This window comes from Lepidochelys kempii, chromosome 2 (genome assembly GCF_965140285.1).
Source record: "Lepidochelys kempii isolate rLepKem1 chromosome 2, rLepKem1.hap1, whole genome shotgun sequence".
Classification (NCBI taxonomy): Eukaryota; Metazoa; Chordata; order Testudines; family Cheloniidae; genus Lepidochelys; species Lepidochelys kempii.
Window position 1 is genome coordinate 145,011,157 of NC_136381.1, and position 22,030 is coordinate 145,033,186.

At 42.0% G+C, this 22,030-nt stretch overlaps 1 protein-coding gene across 5 annotated transcripts in view; it reads right to left on the bottom strand.

The window, feature by feature from the left end:
* ADCY2 (adenylate cyclase 2) overlaps nt 1-22,030 on the bottom strand; it is a 431,011-nt gene that overhangs the window by 333,208 nt on the left and 75,773 nt on the right. The window lies entirely within an intron of this gene.

The following is a 22,030-nucleotide window of genomic DNA, read 5'->3' on the forward strand; positions in this document are numbered from 1 at the left end:
AATGTATTAGTTATGGAGGCTTGCACTATGGCGTAATGTGTCATGAAGGTACAAACAGAATTCTATGTTGCTGCTTTATTTCTTGGGGTGAGGCTACTAAAGCTGCTTGCACTCTAGTAAAGTGGGCTCTTGCTCTATGTGAGAGAGGAATATGCACCAACTGATCAGAAGGATACAGCCTGAAATGCTCTTGAAGACTTTCTGAGAGGAGATCAATTGACCTCTCATTCGCTCCACTAGGGAAACAAATAGTCTAAGTAACTTAGTGATTGATTTTGTTCTTTGCATTAATATTTGTCACACACACACAGGGAATGGAGTCTCTTATCTTCAGTGCTGGCAGGAGGCTTTGGAAAAATATAGGTAACTGTATTGTCTGATTTATGGGCAAGTCTCAGATTACTTTAGTGGTGAATTTTGGGTGTAATTTCAATGAGACTTCATCCTTATGGAATACTGTATACAGTGGATCATCTAGAAGGGTTCCAAGTTCTCCTACCCTTCTAGCAGGAATGATGGCCACTCGGAAGGCAAGCTTTATCAATAAGTGAGACATTGAGCACCCAGCTAATAGTTCAAACAGTGGTTTAGTTAAGGCTGAGAGTACCCAGTTAAAAGCGCAGATTGCAATCAGAATGGTTATTGGAGTAAAGATTCTAACCAAACCTTTAAGAAAATGTACTGCCACAGGATGGGTAAAAATGGAATGCACAACAACTGAAGGATGGCAGGTGCTGATCACTGCCAAGTGAACTCGCAATGAGCTAAGGGAAAGGCCCGCAGGAGACAATCCAGTGCCTGATTCCTCTGGGGACATGTGACAGCGCTGGGCCCAAATAGAGAATATCTTCCACTTGGCTAAGCAGGATTTCCTGCTGGATTCTTTCCTACTGTTAAGGATGGCTTGAATGGCTTCTGAAAATGTCTGTCATGTGTTTGACACCAACCCAACACCATGCCATGAGATGGAGAGAGTCCGTATTGGGATGTCTGATCTTGCCTTTGTTCTGGGTCAAAAGATCCAGAAAGGACTGGATGCTGGTAGGTGGACAGGTTGACATGTGAAGAAGGCTGGGAAATCACAACTGCCAGGGCCATCAGGGAGTGAAGAGAATGATTGTCACTCCATCCAGTGCTGCAACACTTTTTATAGTGGGGGTGCTGAAAGTCAGATAATGAAACTGTAAACCATGTGTGTTCAAAAGCAATGTGAAAAAGCACAATTCCTGCTCACACCACACGGGTGCAGCACAGCTCCCGAATTCTCAAGAATTGCAAAATAATTCTGGCTTCATTCTGACAGCACCAGCAAACTTTTCACAGTAAAACCTGCGGGTGTTGCAGCACCCCCTGCAACCGTGTCTATGACTCCATCCTGTTCGATATTTCAGGGAACTCGGGGTAAGAGTGGAATGGGGGAAAAGTGTATCTTAAATGACCCGCCCATAAGTCTAAATGGGCACCAGGAGTCCTGACCCTGAGCCCCTCTGGAGAAGTAAATTTTGCATTGCATGAGTTGTGAAGAGGTCCCAATATGGAGTTCCCCAGTAAGTGAATATATTGTTCACCATGGAATCATGCAGCTTCCATTCGTGGTTGATAGAGAAATGTCTGTAGAGGCTATCTGCTACTGAATTGTGCATGCCTGATTGGTGTACTGCTGATAGGGTAATCTGGTGCCAAATGCACCAATTCCACAGGCTGACCACTGACTATAACAGTTGCCATTGAGCTTGATGCTGTATCTGCTGCATCAACTGCAGCCTGTAGTGACGATCTATTCATCAACTTGCCTTCACTGATAAGGGCCTGAAATTATGCCCTATCCTCTTGAGGGAGTTTATCCTTAAATTCTGAGAACTTCAAGTAATTCATGAAATTGTACTCTGATAGCACGACTTGGTAGTTGGATATTCTGAATTGGAGGCTGACATCAAAACCTTACTTCCCAGAATGTCCAAACATTTGGCCTCCTCATCTGCAGGATTAGCTCTTGGGTGCTGTTGCCTACTCCTTTCTTTGACCACTTGGGCCACCACAGCAGGATGGGTAAACAAAAACTGCACACTTGGATGGAATGAAGTCCCTCTTTTCCACCCTTTTAGAAGTAGGCATCTGTTGCTGGAGTATGCCATGCAGTTCTAGAATGGCCTCTTTTATAAGAAGTGCTACTCTTATAGGTTTCAAGATTTATAAAATATCCAAGAGCTTGTGATGAGAGTCCTGAGCTTCTATATGGATTTGGGAGTCTGCCACTCCTTGACAGCTCTTGAAACTGCCTATGGTCATCTGGGGAGAGGATGAGGCAGGAGAAACTGCCTCATCCAGGGATAAGGATGATATTCCTGTCAGTGTCAGCAGTACCACTGGATCAGGCTCCTCTTCCTCCTCTTCAATGGATTCTGGATGGAGATCTGGTTGGTCTAATAGGGTAGAATCATAGATTTGTAGGACTGGAAGGGACCTTGAGAGGTCTTCTAGTCCAGTCGCGTGCACTCACTTAGCACTCAAGGCAGGACTAAGTATTATCTAGACCATCCCTGACAGGAGTTTGTCTAACCTACTCTTAAAAATCTCCAATGATGGAGATCCCAAAACCTCCCTAGATAATTTATTCCAGTCCTTTACTACCCTGACAATTAGGATGTTTTTCCTAATGTGCAGCCTAAACCTCCCTTGCTGCAATTTAAGCCCATTGCTTCATGTCCTATCCTCAGAGGTTATCAAGAACAATTTTTCACCCTCTTCTTTGTAACAACCTTTTACGTACTTGCAAACAGTTATCATATCCCCTCTCAGTCTTCTCTTCTCCAGACTAAACAAACCCAATTTCTTCAATTTTTCCTCATAGCTGGCGTTTTCTATTTTTGTTGCTGTTCTCTGGACTTCCTCCAAATTGTACACATCTTTCCTGAACTGTGGCACCCAGACCTGGACACAATACTCCAGCTGAGGCCTAATCAGTGTGGAATAGAGCAGAAGAATCACTTTTCGTGTCTTGCTTGCAACATGCCTGCTAATACATCCTACATAACCCCATCCTTTGGAGGTTTTTTTGCAACAGTGTTACACTGTTGACATATTTAGTTTGTAATCCACTAAGACCCCCAGATCCCTTTCTGCAGTACTCCTTCCTAGGCAGTTATTTCCTCTTTTGTATATGTGCAATTGATTGTTCCTTCTTACGTGGAGTACTTTGCATTTGTCCTTATTGTATTTCATCTTAGAAAGGTGATGAGACTCCAGGTAGGATTGCAGAGATTCAATCACCATGGTCCCCAGTAAGAGCAGCTCGAGGGTCAAAGGTAGGTTGTGGCAGTCCCAAGCATTGGGTACTAGTGGTCCTCTGGAGGGTGTCCAGACATGTGAGGAGGGGCCCAGGAGATTCTCGATCCTCTGTCTGGGCTGCCCTCTCTACGTGGAGGAGCTGTTAGACTATCGGATCTATGTCTATGGGTGGTGTCACTGGTACCACTGAAGTTGGCATATAGCAACTAGTAGATGGATTGGGAGATAGATTTCTCCCTTTCATAGTCCCTGTGGACCATTTGTGTCAGAACCTCTCTCATGAGGACAGGTTATTATAGAAAGGGATATTGTGAATCCAACTGCATGAAAATATCCTCTCTCCCACTCTTGGGAGATGCAGACTCTCTTCTTCATATACCATCAGAGCCGGTAAGAGGAGGCTTTCAGAGATTGGTGCTTCTTTATGAGAGTGTGGTGGTATTGTCGGTGTCTATGGCTCTCTACGTCTATCTATTGATCAGTACTGATAGTTCTCTTGGTTCCTGGTGTTGAGTGCTGGCTACTGATGGAGTTGGTCTTGCTCCAGATGTCAGGGCCGGCACTAGGTACTTCTGGTCTTATGAGCCTGTTCGTTGCACCCAGGAGTCTTAGGGAAACCTACATCTCTCGAACCAGAACATGAGGGATCACCCATTTTGGACAGAGACAGGGAAGAAGCCATCCTTTTGGAAGTGGAGTTAGGTGGGAACTTACCCCAAGATTTCTGAGAGCATTTTCTAGTCTCCTGCTGAGCCTGAGGAGTTGAGTCCTTGGCTCTCCTTTTGCCCACCTGAATCAGACGTTGCACTGCTAGGAGTTGCACTTCTCAATGTTTCTGCCCAGTGGTCCTGGTGGTCTGCCTGGCCAGGATCAGATTGGGCCTCATTGCACACTCTGTAAGATATTTCCTACATCTGAATTCCTGCTTGCCAGAGTCATCCAGGAAAGGAGCAGCACATGCAGCACCTTAGTGAAGAGAGAACTTTTCAAAGGAAGTAAAGGCACAGCTGGAGGTCACTGCTGACCAGAAACGAGCAGGGGCAGAAGATACAGTTCTTAAAGCCCAGAATCCTGGGCATAATCTGAGTCCTGTACTAGGAATGGGGGTTTCCTGCAATGGGAAGGGATGTCCCCAAATTCTAATAACTAATTCTAGACTGACTAAGACTAAATCTAACTAAAAAAGTCTTATTTACAGTATTTAAGGTTTAAAGTCAGAGAATGAAGTCCATGGACATTGAAGGGTCTGTCACAGACCATGTCATGGTAAAAAGCATCTGAAGACATGGTCAATCTATCCTGCCCTGTGTACTTTCCTTCAGAACACATGAAGAAGAAGGGTGCAGACCAACAGACACTGATAGCAAGAATCTTCCAATCTCAGGCACACAAAGCACATGCATGCCAACAGTGGAATACGCATAAGGACCAGCACTCAAAGAAGAACTGAGGATTTCAGACATCAGGGCTGGTGATATTTTCAGAAAGCACCTATCTATCTATCTATCTATCTATCTATCTATCTATCTATCTATCTATCTATCTATCTATCTATCGCCACACACACACACACACAGTAGCTGCACTAATAAGCAGAAGGCACTATGTTAAAGAAAAAATATGTACATTTCAATTTCTGATAAAATTAACATAATACAAATTTTGGTAAACTGAAAAATATCCCAACAGAAATGAATATATGAGGGCAGATTTGACCCAGAAGTCTTTCCGTATATAATTAGTCAAAACTCTGACTTTGTGTATGCAGGGATAATGCCTATAAAGTCAATGGAATTGCCTGTAAAGCTTATTTGGAGTCCCTGCAATGGTTGCCTCTCAGTCCATAGTACAGAGAGCAGCCTATCAAATGTCTAAAAGGATTTAGGTGCAACACAACTCTCGCAGTGACATCCTGCTGTGTGGTCAGTCAACACTGTATACTACATGCTCACTATACCACTAATATGGATTCCTCCAGACCATGGTTGTGGGGAAAGGTGCTCCACTGATGACTATGTTCTAATCTTTCTGCAAATAGAGGACTTCAATTATTAGAGATGTCTATCCAGCAGCTTTTTTGAACATTAGGGGCCTGACCCTGATGCCATTGAGGTCAATGGCAAAACTTCTTAAATTAATTTTATAGATATATAATAATTATACATACACATTCATATGTGTACATGGGGGTGGGGGGGGGAGGCACTTCCAAACTAGAGCTGAGCTGAAAAGGAAAGAAAGGAGGTATATCATGCAAGTGGCAATGACTGGAAACATTATGCCCATAGAGGTCAGGAGCAGATGTCTCCAGGAGCATTGAGACATTTTTCCGACACGTTTATAAACTGCGTAGCATGATCTCCCACCTAGCACAGCCTTCCAGATACAGCTACTTCTGTGTATGGGAAGCAGGATCATGGCCACACTCCCATGCCACCAAGATATAACCTTGTGTTCCACTGACCATTCTTGTCAGAACTCACAACTAGGGTTGCCAAACTTTCTAACTGCACATAACCAAACACCTTAGTCCCGTCCCTTCCCAGAGGCCCCGGTCACCCTACACAACAATTCCTGACTCTGAGTGAATGTCTCTCTGCAGAAGCACTAGTGGTGGAGGAGAGCATTTGGGCTTCTTGATTCTTTTCTCCCTCAGAACAACCATAATTTGGCCGACACTATATACTGCATAACATTCTTTTGGTTTTATGTGCACTGTGATGGAAATAATCTAGTAGAAATAAAATTGATTTTTTTTAAAACAAAAACTCACAAACCACAACAGCTCTCAACATTTTGCTCTTCCCTCCTCCTTCCTCCCCTAAGTTCCCTTTTGTATTCTCAAATTTGCATTGCATTTGCTCATTCCTGCCTATACAATCAGCCTTGGATACAAGAAGTGGCTCTCAAGAGCAGTAGCAGAACCATAAATATTACATTTAAATGCTGTCATCACAGACAGTCATTAGAATATGTTTGACTTCCCCGTTCCACTCAAGAAGTCAGATCTATGCATTTCTTTTTGACGTTACAAACAAACCACACATAACGCATTAGAAATGTACAGTAGCAGTGCTTGACTTGAAATGCATGAAATGCAAGGCAAAGAACACTTGACAATATTTGTTTGTGCAACTGACTAGTTCATTCAGACTATTTCCATTTTCAATGGTTTCTCCTAGCGATGATTTTTTTTGTTAAGATAGTGTTTGAGGCTTAATGGGCTTCATTCAGCAGCTGTTTGACTAGATGGTGATCTTGAAAACTAGGTCAAAGAAAGCTGCTACAAAATAGAAGAGTATAGTGATGGCTGGAAGTATTTGTGACAGTACACTGACAAAGTAAGTAATGCATCAGTTTGAAATTTTTCAAGGGAGTTGTAATTTCCATAGCAGAATTTAAAACCTACCAACAGTGATTTCTTTTGTTAGTGCAGTTGATTAACATACTTTTTTTTCCTCCACTTCCTCCCTTGTTTTGGTTCATTTTTCTTATACAAATAAGTTCCAACTGAGTTGAAAAAAAATCAAGAGAAGCTTTGAACAGCCTTATAATCAAGATACAATTCAAAATATCTGGGGGCTCAGTCATCCTACACTTTGTGCACTGTATGGACAGGAATAACTAAGATGCAGGAGAGGTAAGTATGCAAGCTTCAAAAAAAAATGATAAAAAGATCTGTCATGCTCACTCTGAACAGGAGGGTTTGGAGAGGTGAAATCTCACCCCACCTCCAGGGCCAAGGTAAGCTGCTGCAAAGTGACTATTACCTGTGTTATTGTTACCTTTGCTGACTCTCCACAAATATCAGTAGGTTGGAATAATCACTGCAGTCTCTCCCTGCTAGTCAGGGCCGGCTCCACAGTTTTTGCTGCCCCAAGCAGTGAAAAAAACTGCCACCATGGATGGCAAAAGGAAGAAGCTGCTGCCAATTCGCCGCCGTGGCCAGCAAATGGGAGAAGCTGCCATCGAATTGCCGCCGTGGCCGGAGAAATTGCCGCCCCTTTCTAACTGCTGCCCCAAGTGCCTGCATGGAACGCTGGTGCCTGGAGCCGGCCTTGCTGCTAGTTGTAGGGCCAGTGGATCTCTTAACCTAACCTATTCCACCTCCATCTCCTCCTCTTCATCAGTACCCATAGTGAGGTTTAAATGGTGCACAGGGCTTTGCCCTGGTTCTCCATGCCAGGGTGAATTTCACCATCTGTTCATAGTGCTGGATAATCAGCACAATTCAATTGCTGTTCACTTGCTGTTCAAAATCTCAGAAAAGGGGCATATCAAAGGAAAAAAAGGATGCAGATAAGGGAAACATGACACTGCTATGTTTCTCTGTTCCAGAGTGCCCCAAGCAGATGTATGTTATACTGATCTGCAGACCAGCATCTCTATGATACAAGAGTGATTCCATGAAGGATGGTGTGCCCATCCAGAAACAGCAGTAGCAGTGACAGTAGAAAGAATGAAAAACCCAGAAAAGAAATGGCTCCTAACCTAGGAGAACAGCTAGGGAGAAAAGGAAAGGCTGACGAAGCCTGTTATTTTTAAAACAAATCTCAAGTGATAAGTGGAACAGGCTCTACAAGTCAGCACTGCATTACTAAAATACAATTTCTTTCTTTCAAAGCATGCTGAGTAACAGACTTGAGCAACTCTAGTTTTGGTTCAAGCCTCACTTCAGTTTTAACATTTGTGAAATATTTTATCTTCTAATCTGCCACAAACTGATATTTTCAGGTTTTTTGCTAAATGAATATTATTTAGAGTTTAGTGGTCCCAAGTGAGAGAGTCTAAATAAAATAGGCAATAAAAAGGGCGAGAGAAGGAAGTCTCACTATCACCATTTTACTGAAGGGAAGATGGAGGCACAGAGATTAAGTGACTTGCTTACAGTCACGTAAGAAGTCTGCAGCAGAGACAGGAATTCAACCCAAATTCCCCTCTTCCCATCTCTTAACCATAAGGCCATAATTCATCTTTTTCTTTTGTTTTTATTTTTATGAACACTGAAAAAAGCAAACAAAGTTGACAGAATTTGCCGCTCACATCAATTTTACATTGCCTGCCCCATTGAAAGGGGAAGGATATTGCAGGATATATTGCTTTTTTACACCAAAAGCCAATTAAGAAAAAGAGACGCTAGATGTGCTTCTTACATCAATTACGTTCCAACAATGACCCATGGCTTCTCTAGCTGGATGCCGTTTTTAAACTATTGGTAAATGGTTAATCATAACTAGTCTGGAATTATGTAAAAGTCACTCAACTTAAAAAGTTACTGTCATCAGAGTTTCCCTCAGAGCTGTTTTCACTAAAGAGAGTGACATCCCAGCCCTGAAGCAGTCATGCAGATCCAAGTACACTGTTAGTGTGAACAAGGAGAAAGCGTTGCTCTGGACAGATGGTTGTAATGAGGCATAAGCCAATAAAACATTTGTAGTTAAATGGGACCATATTTTACTTGTAAATATAGTGACAGAAACATTTCATTAGGAAAATAATAATAGCTTTATGCTGTGTCCCCCTAGAAACACCCTGTTGCCACCTGCAAATATACACACTAGTTGGCCAATTTATTAAAGGATAATTCTCAAAGTATTTATCAAGATCCAGCTTTTTTTTACTGTAGAAGGAAATGGAGTAGACATTTCACTGAAGAATAAAGAATTATCCTCTTAAAAGAAAGATATTTGATTACAGCTATTGGTTTCAAAGGAAAGAAAAGGTATCTATATACAAAAACAGAGCAAAATAAAATAAAATTATACACACAAAATGTATTTAAGAAGTTTATTCCATTTTTGTTAATGTCTATAAAGCTTACAAAATTGTTTATACATATTTAATAATATGTTTGTTTTTAGGTTTAGGGAGAGTTTAGGGAAGCTGTATTCTCTATTCGGACACAAAGAGTTAACGTTGCAACTGCTGGTTTCAGAGTAACAGCCGTGTTAGTCTGTATTCGCAAAAAGAAAAGGAGTACTTGTGGCACCTTAGAGACTAACCAATTTCCTTGTGCCCTTCCTGAATGTGTGAGTTTAAGTCCTCAAACATCTAAAAACCAAGGTGCAAAATTAAGTTCATACTTCCCAAACAAGTTTCACTTCATGTTAGGATCACCTTCTGTTCTGAGTCACCAAATAGAAGAACCTATATGTAACCCATATAGGACAATAAAGGATAACAAATATGTGTACTTTAAGAATTTAGGTGTATTCTTATCACTTGGCTAGTTAGAGGTATAAAAGAAAGAATCAAAATCACTGCCTGCCAGTGTAAGGTCCTTCTCTTACTGTGACAGTCTGAGGCCCTGTTCTTAGGCTAAGGCCTTTGGCTAAGCAGCAGAGGCAGCCATAAGCTAGGAAGCGAACAGTCACATCCTCCCATTCCAAACTAGTCACATTGAAATAAGGTGCTATTGGGCTGTCAGGCACTATCAGGACAGGATTGTATTCCTATCACCTCCAGAAAAAGGGAAGTGCCTAGAAAATGTAAAAGGAAACTTAGTTTGATAGAATCCTGTCTGGCAAGAACTCACTTATCAATAGCTGGGATGTGAAATCCTCACTTCTGTATTGTTTTGTCATTATAGTTCCCACTTTGCTATTGTTTGTCTGTATAATCTCTGTCTGGTTCTGTCATTGTTTCTGTCTGCTGTATAATTAATTTTGCTGGGTGTAATCTAATTATTGTGGTGGGATATAATTGGTTAGCTAATCATGTTACAATATGTTAGGATTGGTTAGTTAAATTTCAGTAGAATGATTGGTTAAGGTATAGCTAAAAATATTACTATATAAATTAGGGGCAAACAGGAAGTAAGTTGGGATTCGAAAATAAGGAAAAAGGAACTTGTATTTAAGCTTGCTGGAAGTTTACCCCAATAAACATCGAATTGTTTGCACCTTCAGACTTCGGGTATTGTTGCTCTCTGTTCATGCGAGAAGGACCAGGGAAGTGGGAGAGTGAAGGAATAAGCTCTCTAACACAGTACAGTGGCGTACCTGATTTTCAGCAAGCAGGCAAGTTAGCTCCTTGTATACAGGGAGGAATAATGGGAAAGACTGGGGACTAAAAGGTCCAAAAAGACTTTTAAATGTTATAGAGCATTCCATAAAACCATCTACCACTCAAAAGGGGGTTGGGGGATGGACAAGAAAAGGCCTTTAAGATGGGGAGCACTATTCTCAGATATTACAGGGCTTGGTGTAGCCCAAAGTGAGGTTTTGGTTTATGTAAAACTATTAGTTATCTATCTAGCTGTAGCCAATACATCAGGGGTGACCTGTCTATATAGGCGAATGAGGTGGTCACCTAGGGTGCCAAGTTAAATGGGGCATCAAATTCAAGGACAAAAATCAAATTAAAAAAAATGAAAAAGATGAAAAAAATACAAATAAAATCACAAAGATGTCATTATTTTAATTCCCTTGAGCGTACAGAGGGAATATGAATGATAATTTCTCTACATTTCTGAGAATTTATTAATATGTCAAATCTTTTATTTACTGCAAAAATAAATAATATTTTAGCGAATTTTTTTTTTCAGTTTGGGACATAGGGTCAAGATAAGCCACTCCACAATTTTGATGAGCAATAACCCAGCCACAATGAAACACATCCGCCAGCAGCAAGAGCTGCAATGCTAATGACACCTAACTCGAATATACATCAAGGTCGCATAGCCGGAAATTCATGTAGAGCGGAGATATCGCAAGTTCATACATATCAAACGGTCATTTTAACACACGTCGCAGGTAGATGGTTAAGAATCGAGTGAATACTGTGGAAAATTGTGTTTCTTGTTGCCAAAGAATAAAGAATAATATCATTCAACATTATAAATCCAAAATGCGTATCTTTAAGCATTATTAAACCTTAGCGTTATTATCAGGCTGTGTAATTATGAACTTTTCTTTGTTGTGACTGGTTCACATGTAATAAATAAGGTCCATAAAAGAAAAGTAACAGCGTTAATGCTTAATAGACTATGAAAGTGATGACATCACACTCCAAGCAGCTAACCATGAGGAAGGGGATTACTTTCCAAACAACCGGTGTCGGGTTAGAACGTCCAAAAAGGTCATTTTGTTTCCTTGTAAATGCTGTAACTAACTGTTTTAATACGTAAGTGAGTGTCTGTTACTAATAATTGAAGCTTTAAGCAGTGAAAAGACATGTTGGGATGGCTGCAATGTGGTTTAAATCGCCAGCCATGTAGTGCGTGTGTCAGCCATCCTTAACGCTATAATGCTTGCAGTCGGGAGCACAGTAGATAGCAATATTCAAATGCCTCATGGCAGAAAGAGGAAAAAGAAAACCCTCAGGAGCTGAGTATTATAAACAAAAGGCTGAGAAGGAAAAGGACCAAGCAAAACAGCAGGGATCCTTCCTGAAACATCTCCTCTTTAATGCAAATAAAGATGAAAGCAGTTCACAGCATCCAGAAGAAGGAATTTTACTTGGAGAGGGGGAGATTAGCTCACATCCACATGGAAGCAGTTTGGAACATCAAGATGAAGTTATATTACTTCAAGATGAGGTTTCAGAGTAACAGCCGTGTTAGTCTGTATTCGCAAAAAGAAAAGGAGGACTTGTGGCACCTTAGAGACTAACCAATTTATTAGGGCATAAGCTTTCGTGAGCTACATCTGAGGAAGTGAGCTGTAGCTCACGAAAGCTTATGCTCTAATAAATTGGTTAGTCTCTAAGGTGCCACAAGTCCTCCTTTTCTTTTTTCAAGATGAGGGTAGCTCACATCCACAAAAAAGCACTTTGGAAACTCAAGATGATGGAAACTTACTTCTAGATGAAGGTAGCTCACAGCATCAGACTGATATGGAAGTGGAAAAAAATTATTCATCTTCAGAGATACATGCAGAAATTGAAGTAAATGAAGTAGAAGGAAGAAAGGATGGCGAAGTTACAAACAAGTTACAGTATGGGGACCCAGCTTTATAGCCCAGATGTGATGACAGTGTGCGGCAAATTCTCATGGAACATGGACCCAAACAAGTTCATGAATTTCCCTTCCCTAAGGATAGAAATAAAAGAAAATTCTCTGCTCAGCATTACAAGAGGAAACTCATTAATGGGGAAGAAATTCATCGAAACTGGTTACAATATTCAGTGTTGAAGGACTCTGTGTTTTGCTTTTGCTGCAAGTTGTTTTGAAATCAAGCAACTGGTACATCACTTACTGAAAATAGTTCGAAGGCCTGGAAAAACTTATCTTCAATTCTCTCTTCCCATGAAAGAAGTACAGAACATTTGGAATGTTTTCAAAATTGGAAAGAACTTGAATTATGATTGAAAAAAGGAAACACTATCGATGAAGAAAATTTATGTGTGATCAAGGAAAAAAGAATATTGGCATCAAATATTAGAGCATCTGATTGCTTTAGCGAGAGTTCTCGGTGGGAAAAATTTAGCATTCTGCAGCCGCGGTAGAAATGAAAAATTATACACTCCAGGTAATGGAAACTTTTTAAAATTTGTTGAATACCTAGTTTTGTTTGATCCAGTCATGAAGGAGCATCTACATAAAATAATTAATTAAACAGAAGTTCATTACTTAGGAAAAAATATGCAGAATGAACTGATTTAAATCCTAGCAAATGCCATTAAAAAGAAAATTGTAGAAGCTGCCCATTCTGCAAAAATATTTTTCAATAATACTGAACTGTACACCAGATGTGAGTCATGTTGAACAAATGATGATCATTCGTTTTGTGGATATGGAAAAGTCTGCAGATGAAGATAATGTTGAAGTGCTCATAAAGGAATATTTTTTGGGTTTCATACCACTGAAGGAGACGACTGGAGCATTTATGACAAACTATTCTACAAGAGCTTGAAACAATGTCATTATCTCTTGAAAACTTACATGGTCAAGGCTATGATAACGGGAGTAATATGAAGGGTAAAGACAATGGTGTGCAAAGGGGAATGGTGGAAATCCAACCTAGGGCCTTTTTCATTCCTTGCAGTGCACATTCTCTGAATTTGGTTGTCAATGATGCTGCTAGATGCTGTTCAGAGGCAAGCAGTTTCTTTGACGGGCTGCAACGTGTTTATGTGTTTTTCTCAGGCTCAACACGCCATTGGAAGATTCTGACTCGCCATGTGAATTCTCTAACTGTGAAACCACTTAGTCAGACAAGATGGGAGAGTTGCACTGATGCTTTGAAGCCTCTTTGCTATGTACTTGGGAAATATTTATGATGCCCTAATTGAAATTTCTGATACTACCTTTACTGGATCATCTTGCAATATGGCACGTTCAGATGCAGAAGCTCTTGCAAATGGCCTTTCCAAGTTCAAATTTATGACTTCACTTATTTTGTGGTATAATATCCTTTTTGAGATTAACCTCACAAGTAAGCAGCTTCAGGAAAAGAACTTGAACATACATTCTACTATTCAAAAACTGCAGCAAACTAAAAATATTCTGGAGGAATTCAGAAGTGATGAAGGGTTTGAAAGATCACTGGTGGAGTCTCTTGACCTTGCTGAAGAAATAGACTTTCCGACAGAATTTGAACCAGAGCCAGTTCACATTCGGCAAAAGAAACAGCAGTTTTTGTATGAAGGACGAGACACACCCATTCAGAACCCAAAACAAAGGTTCAAAGTGAATTTCTACTTTGCAGTCCTTGATACTGCTATTCACTTAGTTGAGGAAAGATTTCAACAGATGCACCAGCTAGAGTCAGTATTTGGCTTTCTATATGATATCCACAGCTTGCAAAAGAAAATAGCAAAACAGAGAAGAGAATTTTGTATAAAACTGGAGTCGGCTTTGACTAATGAAAATTCAAAAGCCATTCATGCTACAGATTTGTGTAGTGAGCTTCAGGCTTTTTCAAGACGACTTAAGAAACATTCCACTCGTGAAGAAGTACTGAAGTTTGTTTGTGAAAATAAACTCAGACAGTTTTCCAAACATTTTTATAGCTCTACGCATTCTTTTAACTTTGCCATTTTCCATAGCTAGTGGAGAACGTAGCTTCTCAAAGTTAAAATTGATATAAACATATCTGCATTCAACAATGGTGCAAGAGAGATTTGTTGAACTTGCCACAATGTCAACAGAGCATGAAATAGATGGAAAACTGGATCTAAAAGAACTAGTGACTGAATTTTCAAAACTTAAAGCAAGAAAAGTCACGTTTTAAGAGCACAGAGTGTTTTTTATTTGGAGTGTTTTGTAAATACAAGTTAAAGTTCATTGAAGAGTTTTCTTATTTCTTTCTATATTGGATGTGGTGGTAATGGTAGTTAAAGCAGGATAGCAAAATGGATGATTTTGGATTTGTAATAATAAAAACTATAATTAACATTTTAATGCATTTTTATTTGAAATCAGACTAAAATATCATCTAGCTGTTGTGTACAAATCTATTCTGAAAATTTCGTGTCTCTATTTTATCTGATCTCAGAAACATTGGTTGGACAGACGGACGGAGGGACAAACCGATTAATTATGCCTCTGTTTAAAAAAAATGCTTAAAAAAACATTAAAAGGAAAAAAAGGCGCTAAATGTTTCCCAGTTTACCAAAAACCACATCCTAGATCTACACTTGGGGTTTGGGGATGGGGGGCGCCGATTGCACGGTTCGCCTAGGGCACCAGTTGCTGGCAGCTAGTCTAGGGCCTCCCCTGCAATACATGCTACACCTCAAGAAGATACACTTGGTATGGGAAAGGAGGGTGCTGCTGTTTGAAACCATTCCCACATGTTATGAAAGTTAAAGAAGCCAAAAGACTGTGGCTTACCATGGCTGCCTGCAAGCTGAATTCTGTTGCCCGGCCCTGCGTGTGTGATCTCTTACACCAAACCGGCAGGCCCTCAATATAAGAGGCAAAATGTGACCTTGTACTGAAAGTACATGTGCTATGTAATGTTAACAACTTGGTTCACTGTGAAAGAGTCTACCCATTGTTCTCTAAAATGTGTCTTTTTAAATACTACTCTCCGTTTTTTTCCTCCTGCAGCTGCAAATGTTTCAACGCTCCTCCTATCATCTCCGTCCCAGAGGCTAGCGCAGATAAGAAGGCGAAAAAAAAACGCACTCATGATGAAATTTTCTCTGAGCTCATGCAGTCCTCCCGCACTAAAAGAGCTCAGCAGAATGCATGGAGGCAAACAATGGCGGAGTCCAAGAAAGCAGAAAATGAACGGGAGGATAGAAGAGACAAGCAAGATGAGAGGTTGTGGGAGCAAGAGGAGAGGTGGCAGCAGCATGATGAGAGGAGGCCTGAGGCAACGCTGAAGCTACTGGAGGACCAAACTGATATGCTCTGGCGTCTGGTGGAGCTGCAGGAAAGGCAGCAGGAGCACAGACTGCTGTTGCAGCCTCTGTATAACTGCCTGCCCTCCTCCCCAAGTTCCATAGCCTCCTCATCCAGATGCCCAAGAGTGTGGCGGGGGGGCCCTCCGGGCACCCAACCACTCCACCCCAGAGGAATGCCCAAGCAACAGAAGGCCAGCATTCAATAAGTTTTGAAGTGCAGTGTGGCCTTGTCCTTCCCTCCTCCCCCCATCCACCACCGCACCCAGTGCTTCCCTCCTCCCCCACCCCTCCTGGGCTACCTTGGCAGTTATCCCCCTATTTGTGCGATGAATTAATAAAGAATGCATGATTTTGAAACAACAATGATTTTATTGCCTCTGCAAGCGGTGATCGAAGGGGGGAGGGCAGTTGGGTTACAGGGAAGTAGAGTCAACCAAGGCGGTGGGTTTTCATCAAGCAAACAGAACTGTCACACCGTAGCCTTGCCAGTCATGAAAATGGTTTTCAAAGCTTCTCTGATGCACAGTGCGCCCTGCTGAGTTCTTCTAATCACCCTGGTGTCTGGCTGCGCGTAATCAGCGGCCAGGCGATTTGCCTCAACCTCCCACCCCATCATAAACGTCTCCCCCTTACTCTCACAGATATTGTGGAGCACACAGCAAGCAGCAATAACAATGGGAATATTGGCTTCGCTGAGGTCTAACCGAGTCAGTAAACTGCTCCAGCATGCTTTTAAATGTCCAAATGCACACTCTACCACCATTCGTCACTTGCTCAGCCTATAGTTGAACAGCTCCTTGCTACTGTCCAGGGTGCCTGTGTACGGCTTCATGAGCCATGGCATTAAGGGGTAGGCTGGGTCCCCAAGGATAACTATAGGCATTTCAACATTTATTTTTTGGTCTGGGAAGTAAGTCCCTTCCTGCAGCTGTTCAAACAGACCAGAGTTCCTGAAAATGTGAGCATCATGTACACTTCCTGGCCATCCCACGTTGATGTCAGTGAAACATCCATTGTGATCCACCAGTGTTTGCAGCACCATTGAAAAGTACCTCTTGTGGTTTACATACTGGCTGCCAAGGTGGTCCAGTCCCAAGATAAGGATATGGGTTCCGTCTATTGCCCCATCACAGTCAGGGAATCCCATTGCAGTAAAGCCATCCACTATGACCTGCACATTTCCCAGAGTCACTACCCTTGATAGCAGCAGCTCAGTGATTGCGTTGGCTACTTGGATCATAGCAGCCCCCACAGGAGATTTGCGCACTTCAAATTGATTCCCGACTGACCAGTAGCTGTCTGGCGTTGAAAGCTTCCAGAGGGCTATTGCCACTCACTTGTGAACTGTGAGGGCTGCTCTCATCTTGGTATTCTTGCGTTTCAGGGCAGGGGAAAGCAAGTCACAAAGTTCCATGAAAGTGCCCTTATGCATGCAAAATTTTCGCAGCCACTGGGAATCATCCCAGACCTGCAATGCTATGCAGTCCCACCAGTCTGCGCTTGTTTCCCAGGCCCAGAATCGGTGTTCCACGGAATGAGCCTGCTCCATTGCCACCAGGATGTCCAAATTGCCGGGACCCATACTTTGAGAGAAGTCTGTGTCCATGTCCTCATCACTCTCATCACCGTGCTGCCATCGCCTCCTCGCCTGCTTTTGCAGGTTCTGGTTCTGCACATACTGCAGGATAATGTGCGAGGTGTTTGCAATGCTCATAACTGCTGCGGTGATCTGAGCAGGCTCCATGCTTGCTGGGGTATGGCATCTGCAGGAGAGCAGGAGAGCACAGTTGCAGCGGAAGCGCTGACTGAGGACAGATGCCATGAGAATGGATATTTATAGAGAACGACGAGAGGACTTGTGAGGTGGATTCACGAGAGCAGGAGAGCAGAGTTGCAGCAGAAACGGTGGATGACTATGATTAGCACTGCAAACATTTCCCAAGGAGAAACACACGTACTCGGGAGCCCATGACAGACAACATGGAGAAATTCGCTATTGAGACAACAGCAGCGGAGCAGAGTTGCAGCGGAAGCAGTGGATGACAATGGTTTCCAGTCCTACTGCACCGTCTGCTGAATGCAGTTTGGTGTCCGCACGGAAAAAAGGCGCAAAATGATTGTTTGCCATTGCTTTCATGGAGGGAGGAGTGACTGATGACATGTACCCAAAACCACCTGTGACAATGTTTTTGCCCCATCAGGCATTGGAAGCTTAACCCAGAATTCCAATGGGCGGCGCAGACTGCGGGAACTATGGGATAGCTACTCACAGTGCACAGCTCCGTAAGTCTATGTTCGCCATGGTAGTGAGGCCGACTTAATGTGCTTAGTGTGGACATACGCAATCAACTGTATAAAATCAATTTCTAAAAATCGACTTCTATAATATCGACCTAATTTCATAGTGTAGACATATGCTGAGAGTCACTAAAGGGGAGCAGGGAAGAGAGCGCATGAATTACAAGGAGAAACCTTTACTACTGTCCCTGCCACCCCCACAGTCACCAGGGACATGCGAGCCACGTGACACTGTTAAGCCTGTCATCCTGATCCTAAAAAGCATCCTAACCAGAGTGGGCCAGAGAGAGGGAACCAATGACATCGCCATCTCGACTAGCTTCAGCTAAATCCTGAACAACACCCAGAATATGTGACCGAGGTTTCTGCTGCCACCTTCTCCCTAGTGTGTCATTTTCCTTCTTACGTAATTTCTCCTCTTCCCTATCTCTCCTCTTTTGCCTTCTGTGTAGTGCGAGTTTGGTTTAGTCAGCCAAGACAACGCCATCTTCTGCAAAACTCTGGTCACAGGCTCAGAGTAAAGACAGCTAAAAGCAAAACTTTAAGCACCCTGACACAGTTACAAGTCTACCAGGTCTCCAAGTGGCTGAAAAGACTGGGTGCTGTGCCTGTGGGTATGTCTACACAGCCAAAAAGACCCATGGCACCAAGTCTCAGAGCTTGGATCAACTGACTCAGGTTTGCAGGCCTTGTTCTGTGGGGCTAAAAAATAGCAGTGTAGGAGTCAGGGCTCAGGCTGGAGACTGGACTCTGAGACTCTCCCCCTTTGCCAGGTTTCAGAGCCCAGGCTGAAGCCTGAGCCCAAACATCTGTAGTGCTATTTTTAGCCTGTCAGCTTGAGCCCAAGTTAGTTGGCCCGGGTTCTGAGACTCGCTGCCGCAGGGTTTCTTGTTTGGTTGGTTGGTTGGTTGGTTGGTGTTGTTTAGATGTACCCTGTGTTTCTCCAGCAGTGAGGATGCAAGTAAGAGTTAGCATCAGAGACAGAGCTGCATTTTCTATCTTTGCTGTTCTTTTCTCTTCCTTTTTGGGTTTGTTTCTCTTGTGTTGTCTTTTAAGGGCACAGGATCAGACATCTCCAATAACAGCAACTACCATCTCAACTACCATTTCTCTTTTCCCCCAAAAGGCCAGTTAAATTCCATTTTTAATACCATCTAAAAATTGTCAAATATAGAATTTTCCTTTCAAAACTCTACAACAGAAGGGAAATGGATTAGGGCACGTTGTTAAAATGAAAGCCTTACTTATCTCTTTATATTTCAAATGCTTTAACTATTAGTTCTTCTTTTTCAGTATCTTTAATAAGAGATTTTTTTATAGTGGTTGCTACAATAAGAGTAAGCCTGTGATAGCTTGACACAAAACCCTGCACTGTACTTAACTATTTAATGCTGTAACAGTGAACAAGGGTGTCTTTAACATCTTATCACTTATTGGGGCCAAGTCGTGCCCCTTCCAATACAACATTGCATAGCATGGCACTCAAGGTGCTGAACAAAATATAAATAAAATAAAATAAAACCATAAATAAAAACCATGATTAAAATAGAACAAAGATATAACTAACTTAATGCGCTCTTAAAGGCAAACAAACAAAAGCAAATGAGAGGGTCCAAATGTTGATTAAATTAGTTATGTGCAAACAGAATAAAGTCCAACTCAGCAATATGTAAGCAAATTTGATGCTTCAAAAGATGAAAACAATTATGTGTCAAATCAGCTGGGAAAAAGGATTAACTCAAAAATATAGGAATGATAATTTGGAACAGTTTAAAACATTTTAGATGCCAAAAAAGCCACATTTCAGAAAGAAGATTACACCAAGTAAAAAAATAGCCTGCCTTAAAAAGGAAGTGAAAGCAGCTATAAATAATAAATATAAATAAATGGAAAAAGAGGAAGTTAATAGCAATGAATATGGACTATAAATTCAGAGTTATAAAAAAAAACTGATAAGGGAAACAGAAGATCATAAGGCAAAATCTATGCCTAGCAGAATTAAGGACAGTAAGAAGGTTTTTTAAAACATACTAAGATCAAATGGTATCCTAACAATGGTATTGATTAAATACAAAATGGAAATGCTGGAATTGTCAATAATAATGCAAACATGGCAGATGTGTTTAATAAATATTTTTGTTCCCTGTTAGGGAAAAAGCCAGATGATGTAACCTGGCCACTGCTGGAGACAGGATACTTGACTAGTTAGATCACTGGTCTGGGCCAGTATGGAAGTTCTTATTTACATCATATATTAATGAAATACTTTTCATTCCAACAATAACTAAAGAGTACATTAATTATCACCTACCAAAATCATACATTTTAAAATTAGCAGATCCAAATAACTTGCATCTAAGTTTTTTTTAAAAGAACTAGCTAAGGAGTTCTCTGGACCATTAATGTTGATTTCTTAAAAGTCTTGGAACACAGAGGAAGTTCCAGAGGACTGGAAGTATGCCAATGTTGTGCTAATATTTTAAAAGAGATGACCTGGGTAATTATAGAATTGTCAGTGTGACATCAATCCTGGGCAAAATAATGGAATGGCTAATACAGGACTATAGGATAACACAATTAATACAATCAACCTGAGTTGATGGAAAACCAATATTTTCATACTAGATTTTTTTTTATGAGATTAGAACTTTGGTTGATAAACATAATAATGTTGATGTAATATACTTAGACTTCTGTAAGTCACTTGACTTGGTACTGCATGCCATTTTAATTAAGAAACCAGAACAATACATGGCACACATTAAATATATTAATAATTGGCTACTAGATAGAGCTTAAAAATATCTGTAAATGGGGAATCATCATCAAGTGGGTCTGTTTCTAGTGGAGTTCCACAGGATCAGCTTTTGGCCCTACACTATTTAACACTTTTATCAACAACCTGGAAGAAAAAACTTTAAATCACTACATAGGGAATCAGAGTAGCAGCCGTGTTAGTCTGTATTCGCAAAAAGAAAAGGAGTACTTGTGACACCTTAGAGACTAACAAATTTATTTGAGCATAAGCTTTCGTGAGCTACAGCAGAGGAAATGAGTTACACTGCCTGGGGTCTTTCACAGCAAAGGTATTGTCTGCTCAGATAAGACATACAGTAGGATCCCTACTCGGTGTTGGTGTTCGAGGGCAGTCACCTGTCAGATTGAGGCTTCAAGGGGATGTCTCAATCCTGCCCTGGGTCTGCATGTGCAAAGTTCATTGCAGGATCAGAGTCCCAGAGGTCAAGAGGAGTTTGCCTGAGTCACAGACAATATAAGGAAATCAAGATTGAGCCCTAAAGGAACAAAACTAAGCAGCACTGTTCTGGAAAGTTATGGTTCAAGAAATGCTGTCTGTATAATTTACCTGTATAACCTCGGATGTATTTTGTGTGTCTAGCTCAGGGGTGGGCAAACTACGGCCCAGGGGCTGGATCCAGCCCGCCAGCCATTTTACTACAGCCCTCGAGCTGGAGCGGGGCTGGGGCTTGCCCCACTCCGATGCTCCTGCCGGGGAGCAGGGTCGGGAGTTTGGAGGGGGGGAGCAGGGCTGGGCGATTGGGGAGGGGGCAGCATGCAGAGCAGAGCCCCCTGGCTACCCCTATGCATAAGAGCTGGAGTGGGGCCATGCTGCTGCTTCCGGGAGCCACTTGAGGTAAGCGCTGCCCGGAGCCTGCACCCCGAGCCTCTCCCCACACCCCAACCTCCTGCCCAAGCCCTGATCCCCCTCCCACCCTCCAAACCCCTTGGTCCCCACCTGCAGCACCCTCCTACACCTCAAACTCCTCATCCCCAGCCCCACCCCAGAGCCTGCACCCACAGCCAGGCCCCCTCCCTTCTACCCGCACCCCACTCCTCTGCCCCAGCTTGGAGCCCCCTCCCGCATCCTGAACTCCTCATTTCTGGCCCCACCCCAGAGCCCACACCCCCAACTAGAGCCCTCACCCCCTCCCGCACCCCAGCCCCAATGTTGTGAGCATTCATGGCCCGCCATAAAATTTCTATTTCCAGATGTGGCCCTCAGGCCAAAAAGTTTGCCCACCCCTGGTCTAGCTGCTTACTCAGTTCTGTACCATACTGAAACATAAGCACTAATACATGAATATAAAATAAAAAGTTCTTGTTGTACTGCTGCATTCTTTATTATTATAAG